This window comes from Canis lupus, chromosome 32 (genome assembly GCF_048164855.1).
Source record: "Canis lupus baileyi chromosome 32, mCanLup2.hap1, whole genome shotgun sequence".
Classification (NCBI taxonomy): domain Eukaryota; kingdom Metazoa; phylum Chordata; class Mammalia; order Carnivora; family Canidae; genus Canis; species Canis lupus.
Genome location: NC_132869.1, coordinates 42,073,965 through 42,089,854, shown reverse-complemented (window position 1 = coordinate 42,089,854; position 15,890 = coordinate 42,073,965). Strand labels below are relative to the sequence as shown.

Below are 15,890 nucleotides of genomic sequence, written 5' to 3'. Positions count from 1 at the left end.
AGGACGGCGTCACCCCGAGGCGGAGGGCCGGGGCCCCGCCGGGGGTGAGGAGAGGAACACCCGACAGCCCAGGCTGGGTACGGGGGAGGCAAGGAGCTGGTGGGAGCCTGGCCCCTGAGGGGGTCCCGGGCCCAGCCCCCAGCCCCGCTGGGTCCGTCTGCCACGGCAAACATTCGGCCAACCGTAGGGGTCACAAACCCGCCACCACGCCGGTCACTCGCCTGCTCCGTGGTTTTTAAAAGATTCGGAGCAGTCGCCAATTTTTTGACAAATATCGTGGAAATCTGGATTTCCGGCTCCTCTTGGGAAAAACCTGATCTGGCCACACAGGACCTACAGTGGCAACTATCAGCCAGGAGCCGGGACCCTGGTTCCCCACAGTCCCACCCGGCCCGCTTCACTCATTTCCATCCCCAGCCGGGCTTCTGGGGCGTGAGACTGCCAGGCATCTGGAGCTGGGGCTGCAAGTCTCTCAGTCTCTATCAGGCCCCCTGCGCTCAGCCTGGGGCTGGGGAAACCGAGGCACAGGAGAAAGAGGAAGTGAATACATCTGCAGCAGGGTGAGGGCGGTGGGGATGAGGCGCTCGACCCAAGCTAGGAATACAATCCAGGAACGTACAAACCACAGAATTTACTGTCAAAGGTTTTATTCACAAGTATCCATTTTTAGTTCATGCCATCCCGTGAGACCGAACGCCTGCTCCGGTGCATGGGGTGGGACCGGGCTCAGGCCCAGCACCGCACTGGGAGGGCCGCGGCCAGACTCACGGGCTGTCCCCACGGCCTCGCTGACGCTGCAGGACCCAGGACGGACGCGCTCTGTTCTCATCTTTGGGGACGCGGTGACCGGTCTATAGGCCTGACGTCGTCTCCGTTCAAACACACGTGATGAGCTACAAGCTTTCCCGTGCTACGACTACTCTCTCTGGTTTGATACCGTTCATCGGGTCCAGGTCGGACACAAGACACGGGAGGGAAATGATCCTCCACTGTAATTAAGGGCTGGAAAGCGAGATTCCGACAGGGCACCGGGGGAGTGGCTGGGGGGGCCCAGGCCGCCTCCCGGCCTCAGGGCCCGGAGCCGACCCCTGCCTAGCTGCCCGCAGCCCCTGTGCCCGGGAACCGCCCCCCTCCCGGCCCAGCGGTGCCCGAGGAAGTGCGCCGGGCGCGCTCACTGCCGCCTCTGCCACGCGCCCAGCCCCGAGGGCTTCCATCACGACGCACGACCTCTTTGTGCCTTGGTTGTCCCGTCTGCAAAGTGAGCATAAGTGATGGAGTGAGGCCGGCCGGGCAGGCTTCTGCCTCCACTTCTCTCACTGCCCCGGAGACCCAGTTCTCAGCTAGGCTCTGCGCCCCAGGCCGGGCCCTTCCCCCCGCTGGCTTCGCGCCCTCCATCTGTGAAATGGGGCTTTGTGTCCTCTGGAGTCTCTCGGTCTCTCGTGCCAGCCCTGAAGTCACCTGGGCATGTTTGGCAGCGGCCGCAACAGCCCAAAGCTTCCTGGTCCCTGGGGTGGAAGAGGACGGGGAGAGGGCGGAGGCGGCACGGGAGGCCTTGCAAGGTGGGGGGAGGCCGAGGAAGGAGCCTCCAGGCCCCTGGTGGTGGCCGTTCAGCCTGGGTGGGAGGGGCCGTGACACATCCACGCATCTTACGCCCAAAGACTCAAGTGCGAGGGCAAGACAGAGTCTCGCTCCAGAGGAGCCTCCTCCAGGAGGCCTCCCCTGACCTCCTCCCTCCCTGCACGGGGACCCCAGTCCCCACAAGCCCGCGGGGTAGGTGAGATGGAGCAGACACCTGTGCCTCCGGAGACGGGACTGTGTGCGCAGAAGGGGCAGGAAGGCCTCGGGGCAGGTCCCCAGTAGTCAAGCTGCCAAGCGCAAGGTCTTTGCCCAAAGGAGCCCCCACCCGAAGCCAGGTGTCCGGCCTACCTGGGGGACGCCCACTTCCTGGGCCCCCTCTTCCACGAGGCCCTCTGACCCCTCACCCCAAGAGCCGCACGGCTTCCTCCCCGGGGCCACGCTCAGGCCAGGCAGGCCTGCGCCTACACCTCCTCCCCAGCCCCACGGGCCTCCTGCGCCTTCTGCACACACAGCTGCCACCCCCGGCTGGGAGCCCCCGAGGGAGACCCTCTCGCCGGCCGGCACCCCAGCAGCAGCTTCCAGGACGGCGCCCGGCGCCCAGAGGTGCTGAGCCTGCTCTAAGGGGGGAGTGGGGGACCCAGGGCGCCAAGCACCGGAGAACCGCCCCGAAGGGAGGTGCCAGGGCACCCCCCCCCCCGCAGGCGGCACCACCCCACCCCACCCTCCCCCTTGGCACAAGCTACAGAATTAAGCACAAGTTATAATTAAGACGGGATGTTTGAAGAGAAACATAATCTCCGTTTCCGTGGGATCCGCGGGCACAACAGTAATTAACGTCTCATTAACATTCGCCTAATTAAGCAGTTTATGAAAGTGTATAGATTTGCATACCGCCACACCAAGCTGCGCAGGCGGCAAAATTAACCCCTCAGGCCCGGGCGCCAGGAGGCAGCAGGCGAGGCGGCCTGGGGGCACACGCAGGGGGGCGACACCCCGCAGCAGAGGCTGGCAGGGGCTGGCCTCCCCCCACCCCCAGCCCTGCCCATGCCCTCCCCACTCCAGCCCTGTCCATGCCCCCTCACCCCCAGCCCTGCCAGTGGACAGATCATTCCTCCCCTGACACCTTCCCAGGGCCCCACCTCCCCCAGCCCCCACCCCCTCCTCGCCCCTGCCCACACCCCCTCACCCTCACCCCTGCCAGTGGACAGCTCACTCCTCCCTTCTGGCACCTTCCCAGGGCCCCAACTCCCCCCACCCCTGCCCACACCCTCCCCACCGCCCACCCCTGCCAGTGGACAGCTCACTCCTCCCCTCGTATATCTGCCCACTCACTGGGCCAAGGTCAGAGTTTCTCAAAAAGGCCCTTTCATAAGGCAAAGGTCCCACCCAGCACCAGTGGGGCCTGCCCCACGGACCAACCTCTGAGCGTCGACTCCTCCCCACCCCTGACTAGATCCCACTCCCACCCCACGCCCCAGCGTCCACACTCTCCCGCTCCAAGCCAGGAACGGACCTTCCACCTAAAGAAACCTTTCCAGCTTCAGGTACTTTTGCCGTCATCGTCTCTGGGCCCTCCCAGGCACCCGAGGGCTGCGTCAGCCTTGTTCCCGTTCTAACCAGGAAGGGGAGGCTCCGCGAGGCCCACGCCGTGCCCCCATCACACGCTGCTCAGCGGCAGCACCCCAGGCTCCGTGACCCCAGAGCCCCCTCTGCTCGCCCGGACGGCAAGGTTCCGGAGGCACGAACCCTCCACCGCAGCAGCACCACAGGGCCCCGGCCACGGGAGAGGCGGGCTGCTCGTCGGACCTCTCCTGGACGCTGGTGAACCACCCTCCCGGGGCCGCCTCCAAGCCCAGCCCAGTCGCCACTGCTGGAAACGGCCACCTGTGCCAGGAGCACTGCGGCCACCTCCGTTCTCCAACCTCCAACGGAGAAAAAGAAAAGGGCCTTTTAGGACGGTGTCAGGAATCAAGCAAAGCATTTCCATCTAAAGCACTTTGAAGCCTTGAGCAATGCACGCACTTTAGCTGCTCGTTAATTATCCTGCTCCTTGATCCCTGCTCCCCCTGCAGTCCTGCCCACCACTTGCGCACCTATCGACTCCCTGCCCGTTCCAAGAGCAAATTAGGACAACTTTCCTCACTGACGATGTAGCAATATATATCAAAAGCCTGAAAAATGCTCATTCCCAATAAACCGTAAAAAAGCATAAGCCATAAAGGTGAGAAATTTGACTTTGTTACAACTTAAATCATCTGTGTGACAAAAGACATCACAAAGGGGAAAGACAAGCCATCGACGGACCAGAAGAGTACACCTGCAGTACAAGCAGCTGACAAAAATATTTGCTTCCAAGCTACATAAAGAACTCGGCAAATCAATAAAAAGACAAATCGCCCCCTTTTTCTAAAAGGCAAAGAACAGCAACAGGCACTTGGCAGATGAGGAGACCCGGAGGGCCAACAACCATGACAAGACCCGCCTCAGCACGAAAGAGTTTCCAGAACCGCCAAGTGAAACTACACAATCTGTGCCCCGCGGTGGGTGGGGACCAAAAAGGCAGTGCTGAGAGCTTGTGGGGCTGCGGGGCAGCAGGACCCCTCGGGCATCGCCGGGGGCCGAGGACGCCGCTACAGGCATCCGGAGAAATCATCGGGCCTCACCTTGTAGAGCTGAGGATGCACACACCCTGCCACCGAGCAATGCCAGTCCAGGGAAACCCTCCCACAAGCGCACAAGAACACACAATGCCCACAGCCTTGTCGGTGAGAGCGACACGGGGAGATGCTCTGAAGGTCCCCCAGGAGGAGACGGCCAACGGGGGGGACGGCTCACGGCGGCAGACTGGGCACATGCATTCACCCTCACTGCTTTCCAAAACCCCGTTACACCCATAAAGGATCTCTTCTGTACGTAAACCCACAAGGACAGGGGATCCCCTGGGGGCTCGGCGGTTTAGCACCGCCTTCAGCCCGGGGTGTGATCCAGGGGTCCCAGGATCGAGTCCTGTATCGGGCTCCCTGTGCAGACCCTGCTTCTCCCTCTGCCTGTGTCTCTGCCTCTCTCTTTGTGTGTCTCTCATGAATAAATGAATAAAATCTTAAAAAAAAAAAAAAACCCACAAGGACAAAGAATGGAAGAGAAAACAGCAACATGACTTTGGAAGTCGGCAAATGGGTGGATGGTGATTGATTTGGCATAGCTGAGACCGCGGCATCCCAGGTCCCCGTCCTGTTACCTGGCTCAGGAGCTGGTGGCCCCAGGTAAGTAGCAGGTAAACCCCAGGAGCTTCCATCCTTGGCTCCGCCCAGGGAAGGCTGGAAACAGCAGGCCAGGTGGAGGGAGGGGCCCCACAGAACAGAAGGGGCAGGTGAAAGTGCAGATGCTGATTCCAGGCGGCCGGGGCGGGCCTGCCACTGGGAAGCGCGGCTGCGGGGCCACCCACACGCGGGGATGCCAATCAGCCTCTGGTGCCCACTTCTAAAAAGGAGCCACCATCTGACCATCCCCAGACATCGCCAGACCAGCTCAGGGACTTCCGACCATTTTGTTCAAGGCTGCAGAACAGGGCTGGCACACCGCAGGCACTCCATAAATTTCTGCCGAGTGAATTAACTGAGGAGAGCTCTAACAGGAAAGACAGAGTCCCAAACAAGCCAGCCAACAAGGAAACAGGCAGTGCAGACAGAAGGAAGCCTGAACAGAAAAAAAAGAGAGAGAGCTATTACTATCTTCGCAGAAATAAAATATAGTATCCCTGAAACAAGAACAGGGTACAGCATGTTTTAAAGAGAACATTCAGCAAATAAAAAGGAATCTCTGAAATTAAAAATTTATGTACCACTCTATGAGAAGGGTGGAATGGTGACACAGGGGAGACCTCCCCGAAACAGCGACAGGAAGATACACAGAGGTGACGAAGGAGGGGAGAGACGAGGAAGTGAGGGGTCCCTCCAGGAAGCGAGACACCTGGCTACCTGGGGTTCCAGAGAGAACAGAGACAGGGGAGGTCAGGAAACCACAGGCTTTCCCGGAGCTGGAGAACAGCTCGGTGGATTATCAGAAGCCGGAGATACAGCGGGTCCTACGGGCTGCCAGAAAGACAAAGCCCAGGTGGCCCGCACAGAATCGACGCCCCAGCAGCGGTGCAGCCCCCACACCAGCCCTGTAAGCACCAGCAAAGCATCGGCTTTAAAGGGAGGGCGTCCAGCAAAGTTCTGGGGTGCAGAGCTCCAGCTGGAGTTCTATCCCCAGCCCAACTATCACTGGGTGGGGGGAGGGGCGGCACCAGAGTCTCCAGACAGGCGGCTCTCCCAACACCCCTCCCATGCACCTTTTCTGCGAGGCGTTGGGGGGTGGGTTCTGCCAAAGTGAGAGTGGGATCAGGAAGCAAGAGGTCCAGGCCCCGAGAGCTGAGTAACGGACCCCCGGACCCCCGAGCAATGGAGGTGGGCCACCCGCTGTGCCTGCGGCCCGGCCACCCTTCAGGTGCACTGGGTAGGAGAGGTCAGAGGCCTCAGGGGGGATCCTCCAAGGCAAAGCTGACAGAGGACCGCATGTGTTTACTAACATCGAGCACTTTATATTCACTAAACTGAGGGAGAGCGGGGAACTGAATGAGCGGTAAGCATAAAAAACAAGCGCTAAGCCCCCTCCCGTACCCCAAGAAAAATACAATTATCAATGTCAGGGAAAACAGCTAATCAAGAAAGGAAAAGTAGAGGCCTCTGGGTGGCTCAGAACTTGAGCATCTGCCTTCAGCCCAGGGCGTGATCCTGGGGTCCCGGGATCGAGTCCCGCATCGGGCTCCCTGCATGGAGCCTGCTCCTCCGTCTGCCTGTGTCTCTGCCTCTCTCTCTCTCTCTCTCTCTCTCTCATAAATAAATAAAATCTTAAAAGAAAGAAAGAAGAAAAAAAGAAAGAAAGGAAGGAAAAGTATCAGATATTGTACGTGGCTCGGCTAGGAGGCTCAGCCAATCAAAAACATGGCGGTGGGGGGAGGGGAGGTGGTCAAAGGGACCTAAATCCTCAGCCTCCACGGGAAAAGTCATCCAGTGACACCTGAAACTGGAGAAATCCAAGATCAGCTGTATAAGCCGGTTATTTAGGACGAGGGAAGTAACGCACACAAGCAATCCACGAAAAGAATTGAAAGGGTTTGCTCAGAGGGGTGGCAGGAGGCCAGCGAAGGGCAGGGGACTGTAAGGCGTGTCACAAAGCAGTAAAACTGCCTCCTCCCACCTGAGCGGGGCCGCGTCCCCCCCAAAACTCCCCCTGCCCCATCCTCAGCTGTGAACCTTCAGTGTCCTGAGCTCCCCCACCCACCTGCGGCCCAGGCTCCTGGTGGCCCCCACCTCTGCCCCTGCTAGGTCTCAACCCCTGGCACCCGGGCCCCAAAGGGGGACAAAGCAGGTCCCCGAGTCCTTTCAACGGGGAGACCCTCCTCCTCCTCCCCCTCCTCCTCCCCCGCTCCCTGGGTGGGGGTCTGCTTCCTGAGGTCAGGGGCATGCCCAAGCCAGCAGACTAGCAAAGAGCTGCTGAGCATCTCCTCGGTCCCAGGTACCAGGGACAGGCCCGGGAACAAGGCGGCCGCGCAGGAAGCAAAGCAGGAAACACAAATTGAAGGAAGGGCCACGAGGGAGGAGAACCAGGTCTGTGGAAGGAGACCTCCGGTTCCTTCAGAAACAGTGACGCTGAGGGACCGGCTGGGATGGTGGCAGCGGCACCATGTCTGGGCTTGGAGAGGACAGGAAGGGAACGGGCGGCAAGGAGGGGTGACAGGGAGTCTGCACCCCAGCCTCCCCGCTTTTGCTCCCTACCCACGGCCCCGGCCACGCGCGGAGCCAGGCTTGTCAGAGGGCAGCAGGAGAGAGAAACCACGGCCCGATCCTTTAACAGAAACCCATGACCACCTCTCCAGGGGATCGCCACCCTCCATTCAGTCCGCACTCAGGTCAGATGCGGCCCTGCAGCCACGAGGGGCGAGGGGTGCAGGGTGTGGGTGCAGGACGCCCAGGCGTCTTCGTGCCCCGTCCTTCCTCCTGAGCGTGGCTCTCACTCAGGCCTCTCCCGCTCAAGACCCTTGGGCGGCTCCCACTGCTCTCAGGAACAATCTACGGGTCCTGCTGTGTGGGCCCGGCCAGGCTTCCGGAGGCACGTTGCCGGGTCAGGAGCCGAGGACCACTCAGCGGCGTCCCGATGGGCACAGAGGAGGCCGTCCCAGAGGGAGGCCTCTCCCAGCTGCCACCCGGCCGGCAAGAGCCTCCAGGGGAACCTGCTGCAGCTGGCCTGGGAGGAGCGGGACTCTGCTAAGGGCTCACAGACAGGAAGGGAACCCCCCTGGCCTCTTCCACCCCCAGGCTCCTGCTAAGGGGCCTCCCTCCCCCAGCCCAGTTCACCTGCTGCACGTCCCCCTGAGGTCAGTCCCTCAACCAGCCTCCCATGACCTCACAGTCTCCCCCGTGACTTGGGCCTTTTCCTTTCCTCCTCCCCCCACTTCCCGCACATAATGGGGACTCTGGGAGATCTGCTGGCCAACGGAGAGGGGTACAGTCCTCCCCCCACCCAACTATACCCCAAAATTGGGCTGAACGATGTCAAAACCAGCTAGGGACAAGCATGGAGGCGGAGGGACTGCCGTGGTGACAGGGTGAGTAAGGGAGCCAGCTCCTCATAACCCCCACTGTGGACAGCGCCCTTGGCCGCCCGAGCTGGGCAGCTCCATCCACTGGCCTTGTGCCCCCCACCCCACCCCCATCAAATATAACCCCGGGTGCTCTCAGCTGGAGAGGAGTCCGTGGCACCTTTCGCCAGGCTCACCCCCAGAGAGGCAGGCCCTGAAACCAATGCCTTCCTCCCAGGGAGAGAACCCACTAAGTGCTGAGTGCTACGTGAATCTTCATGATGCCCGGAGGATCTGCTCACTGCCGCACTTATCGATGGGGAAACTGAGGCTCCGAGGGGCTAAGGGACTCAGTCGGGTAATACACTAGGAAAGGCAGATTCAGACCCAAGCCTGACTCCACACCCAGAGGCCCTTCCCAGGAAGGACACGTCCTCCGCACTCGGCAGGCCCTCGACTTGGCCCGGCGGGCGCAGGGCTTAGCTATCCAGGGCACTCCCAGCCCGGCCCAGAGGGGGCACCCAGACACCCACCACCTTCCCAGCCCAGCCCAGTCAGAGGGATGGACCCCAAAGGACCCCAAAGGAGTGGACTGGTCCCCATCCTCAGGTCCCCGAAGGGATAAACTGCAGCCCTTCCCTGCACTCGGTCACCCAGGAAGCTGACTCCTACCCCAGGCCCTCCCCTCTCCGCCCACAGATACCTGGGTGGGTGAGCCAGGGTCAGAGAGAGGGGAGGACAAGCAGAGGTGGGGCGACAACATCGCAGGCCTGAGGGGATGGGCAAGCCCCCTTCTAGAGCGGGGTTGAGCCAGATTCCCTGATGTTTGCAGACCCCGTACCTCCAGAGGTCCCTGATGCTAACATCCCACGCTTCTGGAAATCTCATGCTTCCGACATGGCACAGCATCCTGTTTACGGCCTCCACACACACCCCAGCAGGAGGCGGGTTTTAACCCACTTTTCTCCTAGAGGACAGGGATCTCAAGGGCCCCAGGGATGAGCGGCGGGCTAGGGTCTCACTGACGCCCCGACTACGGCCGCTGCGCACACGTCCTCATGCTCACAGTGTCCCAGGTGGGCACAAACGGGTTTGGGGGGCGGGGGCTGTAATAACAGATTCCTCTGATCCAGCTCTGAGAGCCGTTACTTCCCAGTCCCAGGATTCTCCACGGAGAGCTCTGACAGGGCAGGAAAAATCCCCCACTCGGGCCCTGCCTCCAAGACCCTGGCTCTCCAAGTTCGACAGACAAGAGCTCCCAGTTATCCCCCGACACCCCCAAGCAGCAGCTAGTGAGGCTGACCTCTGGGCCCTGAAAGCCTGCAGTGGGGCCCAAGAGGTGCAGCGGGCTGGCACTGACCCCAGAAGCCGCTGCCCGCCCCGCCTCCTAGGGAACGGGGTGTGACTGGGCCCATTCCACAGATGCGGTACGACGGGGACGAAGACTGCAGGCGTAGGTCCACATCCCGGTATGGGGCGGCTGCCCTCAGCCCGGCTCTGGCTCTAAGCAGCGGTGGGGGCCCGGGCAGGCCACCTGTCACCTCGACCTTGAGTCTCTCTGTTCAGTGCACGGGGTCATGCCCCGCCAGCCAGGTTTCCAGGTCTGGTGTTAACAACCCTCAGAGGGGCCGCCCTCCGACTCAGGGGCCACAGGGAGATGGGGAGCCCACCTCCCCTGTGAACCCCACCTCCAAATGCCTTTCAAGCAGCCTCCTCCATGTGGAAAGAGGAACCCCGGGGCCCTCCCCTGGGTCGGGGTGACCACAGGTGCTCTGGGCCGGAGCGGGCCCACCTTCCCTGACCCGTGCTCCCTGCCCCCCTGGGAGTGACCTGGCTGGACTCCCACGCCCCCAAGGTCAGGCAGGAAGACGGGGGGTAAGAGGACACCGCTTGGTGTCGACCCAGATTCAGATGTCACACGCCAACCGCATAAGCAAATAGAAAATATCATTCAGGGCAGCGCGGGGCGCTCAGCGGTTCAGCACCGCCTTCCATCAGGCCGTGACCCCGGGGTCCCGGGATCGAGTCCCGCCTCGGGCTCCCTGCACGGAGCCTGCGTCTCCCTCTGCCTGGGTCTCTGCCTCTCTCCGTGTGTCTCATGAATAAATAAATAAAATCTTTTTAAAAAATAAACATGAATTTAAAAAATATATATATCATTCAGGTTTTCCTTCACCACTGAAGCAGTGGGGGGGGGGCAAGCCTTTGAACTTCCCTCTGCCTCAGTTTCCCCTCCCATCCGCGGAGGCCATAAGCACGCCCCTAAAGGGAGGGGGACGTGTGTGAGCCGAGGAAACAGGAGGCCAGGAGGGGACCTCTTCCCAGGCCTCCCTCCTCCCAGCCCGACGCCTCGGCTTCCACTTTCGATGCCCCGGATCCACAGACGAGGAGGGGGTGACATCTGGAGTTTAAAGCGGAATTCGCCTCTCATTAAAATGAAGTTTGTCACCTCTGTCATAAACTGTCCCTCTCAGCTGCAGAAAAAGGTCCATTAACACTTTTTTTATTTTCCTGCTCCAAATGAGGTGAGAGTGGGTAGGTCTGAAAATCCCCGTGGGTGGTAAAAAAGCCAGAAAAGCCCTCTCCCCCACCACCTCCAGCTGCCCCCCCGCCCCCCCGCAGAAGCCAAAACCTCATTGTAATTACCTGTCTGGGAGCAGCGGGGAGAGGGCCTTGGGGTGTCGAGGTGCTAATTAGAGGCACCAGCTTGGCCCTGGGGGTCGCCCCCCCCAGCGGGCTTCCATCTCTCCCTCCCCCCCTCCCAGCCTTCACAGCTCAGCCTCACCTGGTTGTCACGGGCCCGGTCCCCGCGGTAGTGGCTCTCCCTCGAGGCCTCGGTCTCCACCCCTGAGCTACGGAGCCCGGCCCATGTGACTGTGGGCCCCACGGAGCCCCGATACTCTGTTCCAGGGAGGCTCCGGCACAGACAGAGCAGGCCGGCGGGGGCGGGGGTTCGCCTGGAGCCCCAAGTACTCTCAATTCTGAGGTTATAACGATGACGGACATTTAATGAGCACCTGCTGTGTGCAGGGCTTGACCCAATGGGCTCGTTCAATCTTGCCGCCAGAGCCCCGTGGGGCGTCCCTCCCAAAGTCCTTAACAGATGGGGAGGCGAGCCCCAGCCAAGTCAGTGGGAGCTAAGAGGTGAAACCCACACAAAGGCAGCAGACTGAGCCCCCTCCCACCCCCCTCCCCGGAAGCCCAGGCACCCCAGCCCCTGACTCCGGCCCCACCCAGGAAGGAACAGTGATTCCCCAGCTCTCGGCACCTTCCAGCACAAGAGGCCCTGGGAGATGGGAAATATCATCACGCGGCGATGCGAAGGGGCAAAGGCACTCGCTGGGGGGCGCGCAGCCCAAGAGAATGAGGAGTTTAAGGAAAGGGCTCTTGGGACGCCCGGTGGCTCAGCGGTTGAGCCTCTGCCTTCGGCTCAGGGTGTGACCCTGGGGTCTGGGATCGAGTCCCACATCCGGCTCCTTATGGGGAGCCTGCTTCTCCCTCCGCCTGTGTCTCTGCCTCTCTCTCTCTCTCTCTCTCTCTCATGAATAAGTAAATAAAATCTTTAAAATACATATATATAGGAAAAGGGCTCTTGACTCCACTCCTCACTCCTGGAAACTCACTCGGGGTGGCCAGCCCCCCTTTCCGAGGCCCTGCCCGGAGCAGAGCTCCCCAACGTCCTCACCCTGAGACCCTACCTGGGAGCCGCTGTGCCCCCTGTGCTCAAAATCCCCCTCCCCAACCCGCGCCCACACTCACACTGCCCAGTTTCCTCAGTTTCCTCGGTGGTCAAGCCCCACCCACCCCTCCCTTACTTCTCGAGAGCGCTGCTCAGGCTCCTCCAGCCCCCGCAAGCGTATCCCTCCTCGGCGCCAGAGGGACCACGGAGTCACGGGTGGGTGCACGACCCGTCCTGAACTCTGACCGCCGGAGCAGCAGGTACACGGCCCCAGACGGGGAGCCCCCCCGCCCCCGGGCCACTGCCCCGCAAGCACCTTCCAAGGGGCTGGTGTGGGTTTGGGTTCTTTCGGGGAGCAGGTAGGGGGATGGGTGAAGTAGGTGAGGGGATTAAGAGCACGACGGTCACGATGAGCACCGAGTAACGCACAGAAGCACCGCAGCGTCAAATCCCTAGATTGTACAGCTGACGCCGACGAACACTGGCCGGTAAACAGCAGGTTAGGTTCCGCTCACACCCCCGAGGGCAGAGAGCTCCAGCCCCCGACACCGCGCACCCCACGCACGGCGCAGTGCCCCCCGGCTCGGGCCGCTCGCGTCAGTAAGGCCAGCAGGTGATGGGGCGGACCGCTCGCCGGCAGCCGATGAGGACCAGCTTGCTGACGCCAGGCCGCGCCCTGGCCCTGGCCACAGAGACACGGACTGGCGCGCCCGGACTCCAGCCTCACGCTGCACCACCCAGCTCCAGGTGTGCACACAGCAAAGCGGCCCAGGGGGTGCGGAGTCAGCGCCCAGCGCCAGGCTGAGCCCCAGAGAGGCCGAGGGCGCCAGGTGAGGTCACTCAGAAGCCGGGGCCACGCCGGCACCAGAACAGTCATACGCAGCCTGCCCATCCGTGACTCTAATCTGAATCCCCTTCCCTGGACCTGGGGCTCAGGTGGCGGAGCAGGGCTCAGGTCATGGGCCCGCGTACCTCCTAGAACTCAGGCTGCAGTGCCTCGGGCCTAGAAGGCCAGGCCCCAAACCTGCCCCTCTCTCCATTTCCTCCCCAGGGATCTCCCCCTCAGTCTCCCTGGCCATGCCCACCAAGCTCCGGCTTGCACACTTCTGATGACAGCAAGTCCACTACCACCCGAAGCAGCCTGTGCATTTGTAACTCTAATTGGAATCCCCCTCCCTGGACTGGGCTCTGCTCTGGGGCAGCTGGGCCTCATTGCAGGCCAGGCTTTGGGGGCAGGGTTCTGGCCCCTCGGAGACCCCTAGACAGCAAGTGCTGCCATTTCCAGCTTGCAGGTCGCAGTCCTCGTCCTTGCAGTGGCTCTCCAGCACCCCAACCGGTGTCTGTGCCTCTCTAGCCTAGAACAACCAACATTCTGTGGGTGGGTGGTCCCACTCCTTCACTGGAGAGTTAGGGAAGGCCTGTAGCTCTGAACCGTCTCCCTGCCAGCTTGGCATATCTCTGAGGTCAGCCTGGGGCCAGAGGCCCGAGCCCAGAGGGTCTCCCCCAGACCCCAGCCAGGAGCGGGCACCCCGGTGTGCCCCAGATGCCCATCCCACCCCCATCCGTCCATCGGCATCCCCACCGTGCCCTCACTATACCCGGCTGTCCCCGAGCCCCAGGCCTGGTGAGCTACAGCCCATCCCTCCCTCCCAATGTCCCTGCCACTGCCACCGCGGGCACATATTACCGCGTGCACATCTGTCAGCCTGCGCCGCCGCCACCGCCGTTTCCAGGGAGACAGACTCCCGTTTATGACATTATCAGAAAGTCCGGCCCCTCCCTCCCCCTCCCACCTCCCGCCACCGCCTCCCTTTATGAGGACGGAGATTTGGGCTGTAAATACCACCACATGTTTCCCTGCACATTCTAACGGGGCCTGAGTCCATCGCTGCCGCCGCCGCCGCCGCCAAACCACAAACCCGCAGCCGCGGCAGGTTAGCGGATGCATTAAGGCCTCACTCTGGCTGCCCTGGCCAGCCCCTGCCACACCAGGGCCACGAGGGAGGCCCGGCACCCCCTCGACCATGCACCCCGCCCCCCGCCGCCCCTCGAGCCCTGAGAGGGGATCTGCTCCCAGCAGAGGCGGGCGAGGGGAGGGGTCGCCTGCCCAGGGCTTTGATGGGAACGAGGGAAGGGAGCTGACCCTGGCTGACCACAGCTGCGGGCCCCAACATCACGGCCGCCTTCCTATCAGCCACCAAGGCCTCCTCCCAACCGCCCTGCAGGCAGCCAGCGTGAAGAGATACAAACAGAGGTCACCCAGCTGGTCTGTGAGGGAGCAGGGATTCGAACCCCAAACCACAGACTATAAAGCTCCTCACCACAGCCCTGGCTTCCCCAAGGCCTGAGGGTTAAGCCCTGACATGTTCTAAAGGTTTTCGCGTGTTTCTACGTAATCGCGTAAGCCTCAGGATGGCCCCAGAGGCACCGCTGATGCACCCAAATGCACAGACAGGACACTGAGGCACAGCCAAGGCCACGCAGCTCGCAGGTGGAGGAGCCGGGATCCGAGGCTGGGCGGGCTGGCCCCAGAGCCCGCGTCGTAAGGGCTCTGCTTGCAGCGTCCTTCCAGCCCGGCCCGCTGAGGCAGCCCCACCGCCCGGGGAGACTCCCAGGGCCCGCCCCGCAGAAGTCCCTCCCCGCCGAGATAAGAGTAGAGGCCCGACACGCGTGGGCGCTCCCTGCAGCCTTCCCGACCCCCCACGCCCACCAGCACCCCCGCCCCTCCCAGGGTTCGGGGAGCACCGAGTGCAGGGCAGGCAGGCGGTGCACTGTCCCCGCTGGGACTGCTGCCCTCACAGCGGGGTGACCCCGCTCCAGGGGCCTTCCTGCCCCCACACCCTGCAGGAGGGCACGCACCCCGCTCCCCCTGGGCCAGGACACTGAGGACACTCCGCTCACCCCCCCTCCAGCCCAGGCGACTCAGAACAGGAACCTACCCTCCCGAGGTTCTGGAGGCCCCAACTCCAAAACTGGTTTCCGTGGCCCCAAATCAAGGCGTCAGCGGCTGGTTCCCTCCCGAGGCACGGTCCTTGCTTCTTCCAGCTTCCAGCGACTCTCAAGACCCCCCGGCCTGTGGCCACATCACACCAGTCCCTGCCTCGGGGGTCACACGGCCTTCTCTTACCTATGGCCAGCTCCCTCCGCCTCCCCTTCTAAGGACACAAGTGATTGCAGACGATCAAGACTAATTTTCCCTGGGACGCCCCGGTGGCTCAGCGGTTTAGCGCCGCCTTCAGCCCAGTGCCTGACCTCAGGGTCCCGGGATCGAGTCCCGCGTCGGGCTCCCTGCATGGAGCCTGCTTCTCCCTCTGCCTGTGTCTCTGCCTCCCTCTCTCTGTGTCTCATGAATCAATCAATCTTTTAAAAAAAAAAAAAAAAAAGACTAATCTTCCCATCTCAAGATGTTAGACTTAGTCACGTCTGCAGAGACTTGTTCCATCCAAGGTAACTTGCCCAGGTTTGGGGGACTAGGACCTGGACATGTCTGGGAGACACTGTGACCTACGTCAACACCCCTCCTAGAAGACCTAGAGGTGCATCCCGCCCCCATGATCACAGCTCAGTGCCTCATTTTACCCCAAGCCTGATCCTGCCGGCTTCTCAGCTCAGGTAGTAGAGTCCGCAGCTACCCAGCCCCCACAACCTGAGGTCAGCACTTAGCGCCTCTCTTTCTCTCACCCCCACATGGACCCCCCCGCCCCCCACCAGCAAGTCTTGTTGGGTTTACCTTCAAAATCTATCCAGAATCTGAGCACCCCTCAGCACCCCGACGGCCGCCACCCCAGGGCAAGGCCGCAGCCCGCCCTCCTGGATTACGGCAACCGCCTCCCCCTCGGGTACCTGCCTCCCACAGTAGCCGGAGGGACCCTGAAAACCCACAGACGTCACTCTGTCCAAACCCTGCAGGGACTCCGGTGTCCCTGAGAACGAAAGCAAAGTCCTTACAGAGGTCTGCAAGCTCTGATCCCGCCTGCTCTCCCATAAGGATTCCCAGCCCTCTCTCCCCTT

At 61.9% G+C, this 15,890-nt stretch overlaps 1 long non-coding RNA gene across 1 annotated transcript in view; it reads right to left on the bottom strand.

Annotated features, from left to right (window-relative positions):
- Positions 1-630: 630 nt before the first annotated feature.
- LOC140623345 (uncharacterized) overlaps positions 631-15,890 on the bottom strand; it is a 48,084-nt gene continuing 32,824 nt past the window's right edge. Inside the window, exons 3-4 of the long non-coding RNA XR_012022983.1 lie at positions 4,817-5,274; positions 631-1,251 (exon numbers count right to left, since the gene is read on the bottom strand). This is a non-coding gene — a long non-coding RNA (uncharacterized lncRNA). The remainder of the gene's footprint in view (positions 1,252-4,816; positions 5,275-15,890) is intronic.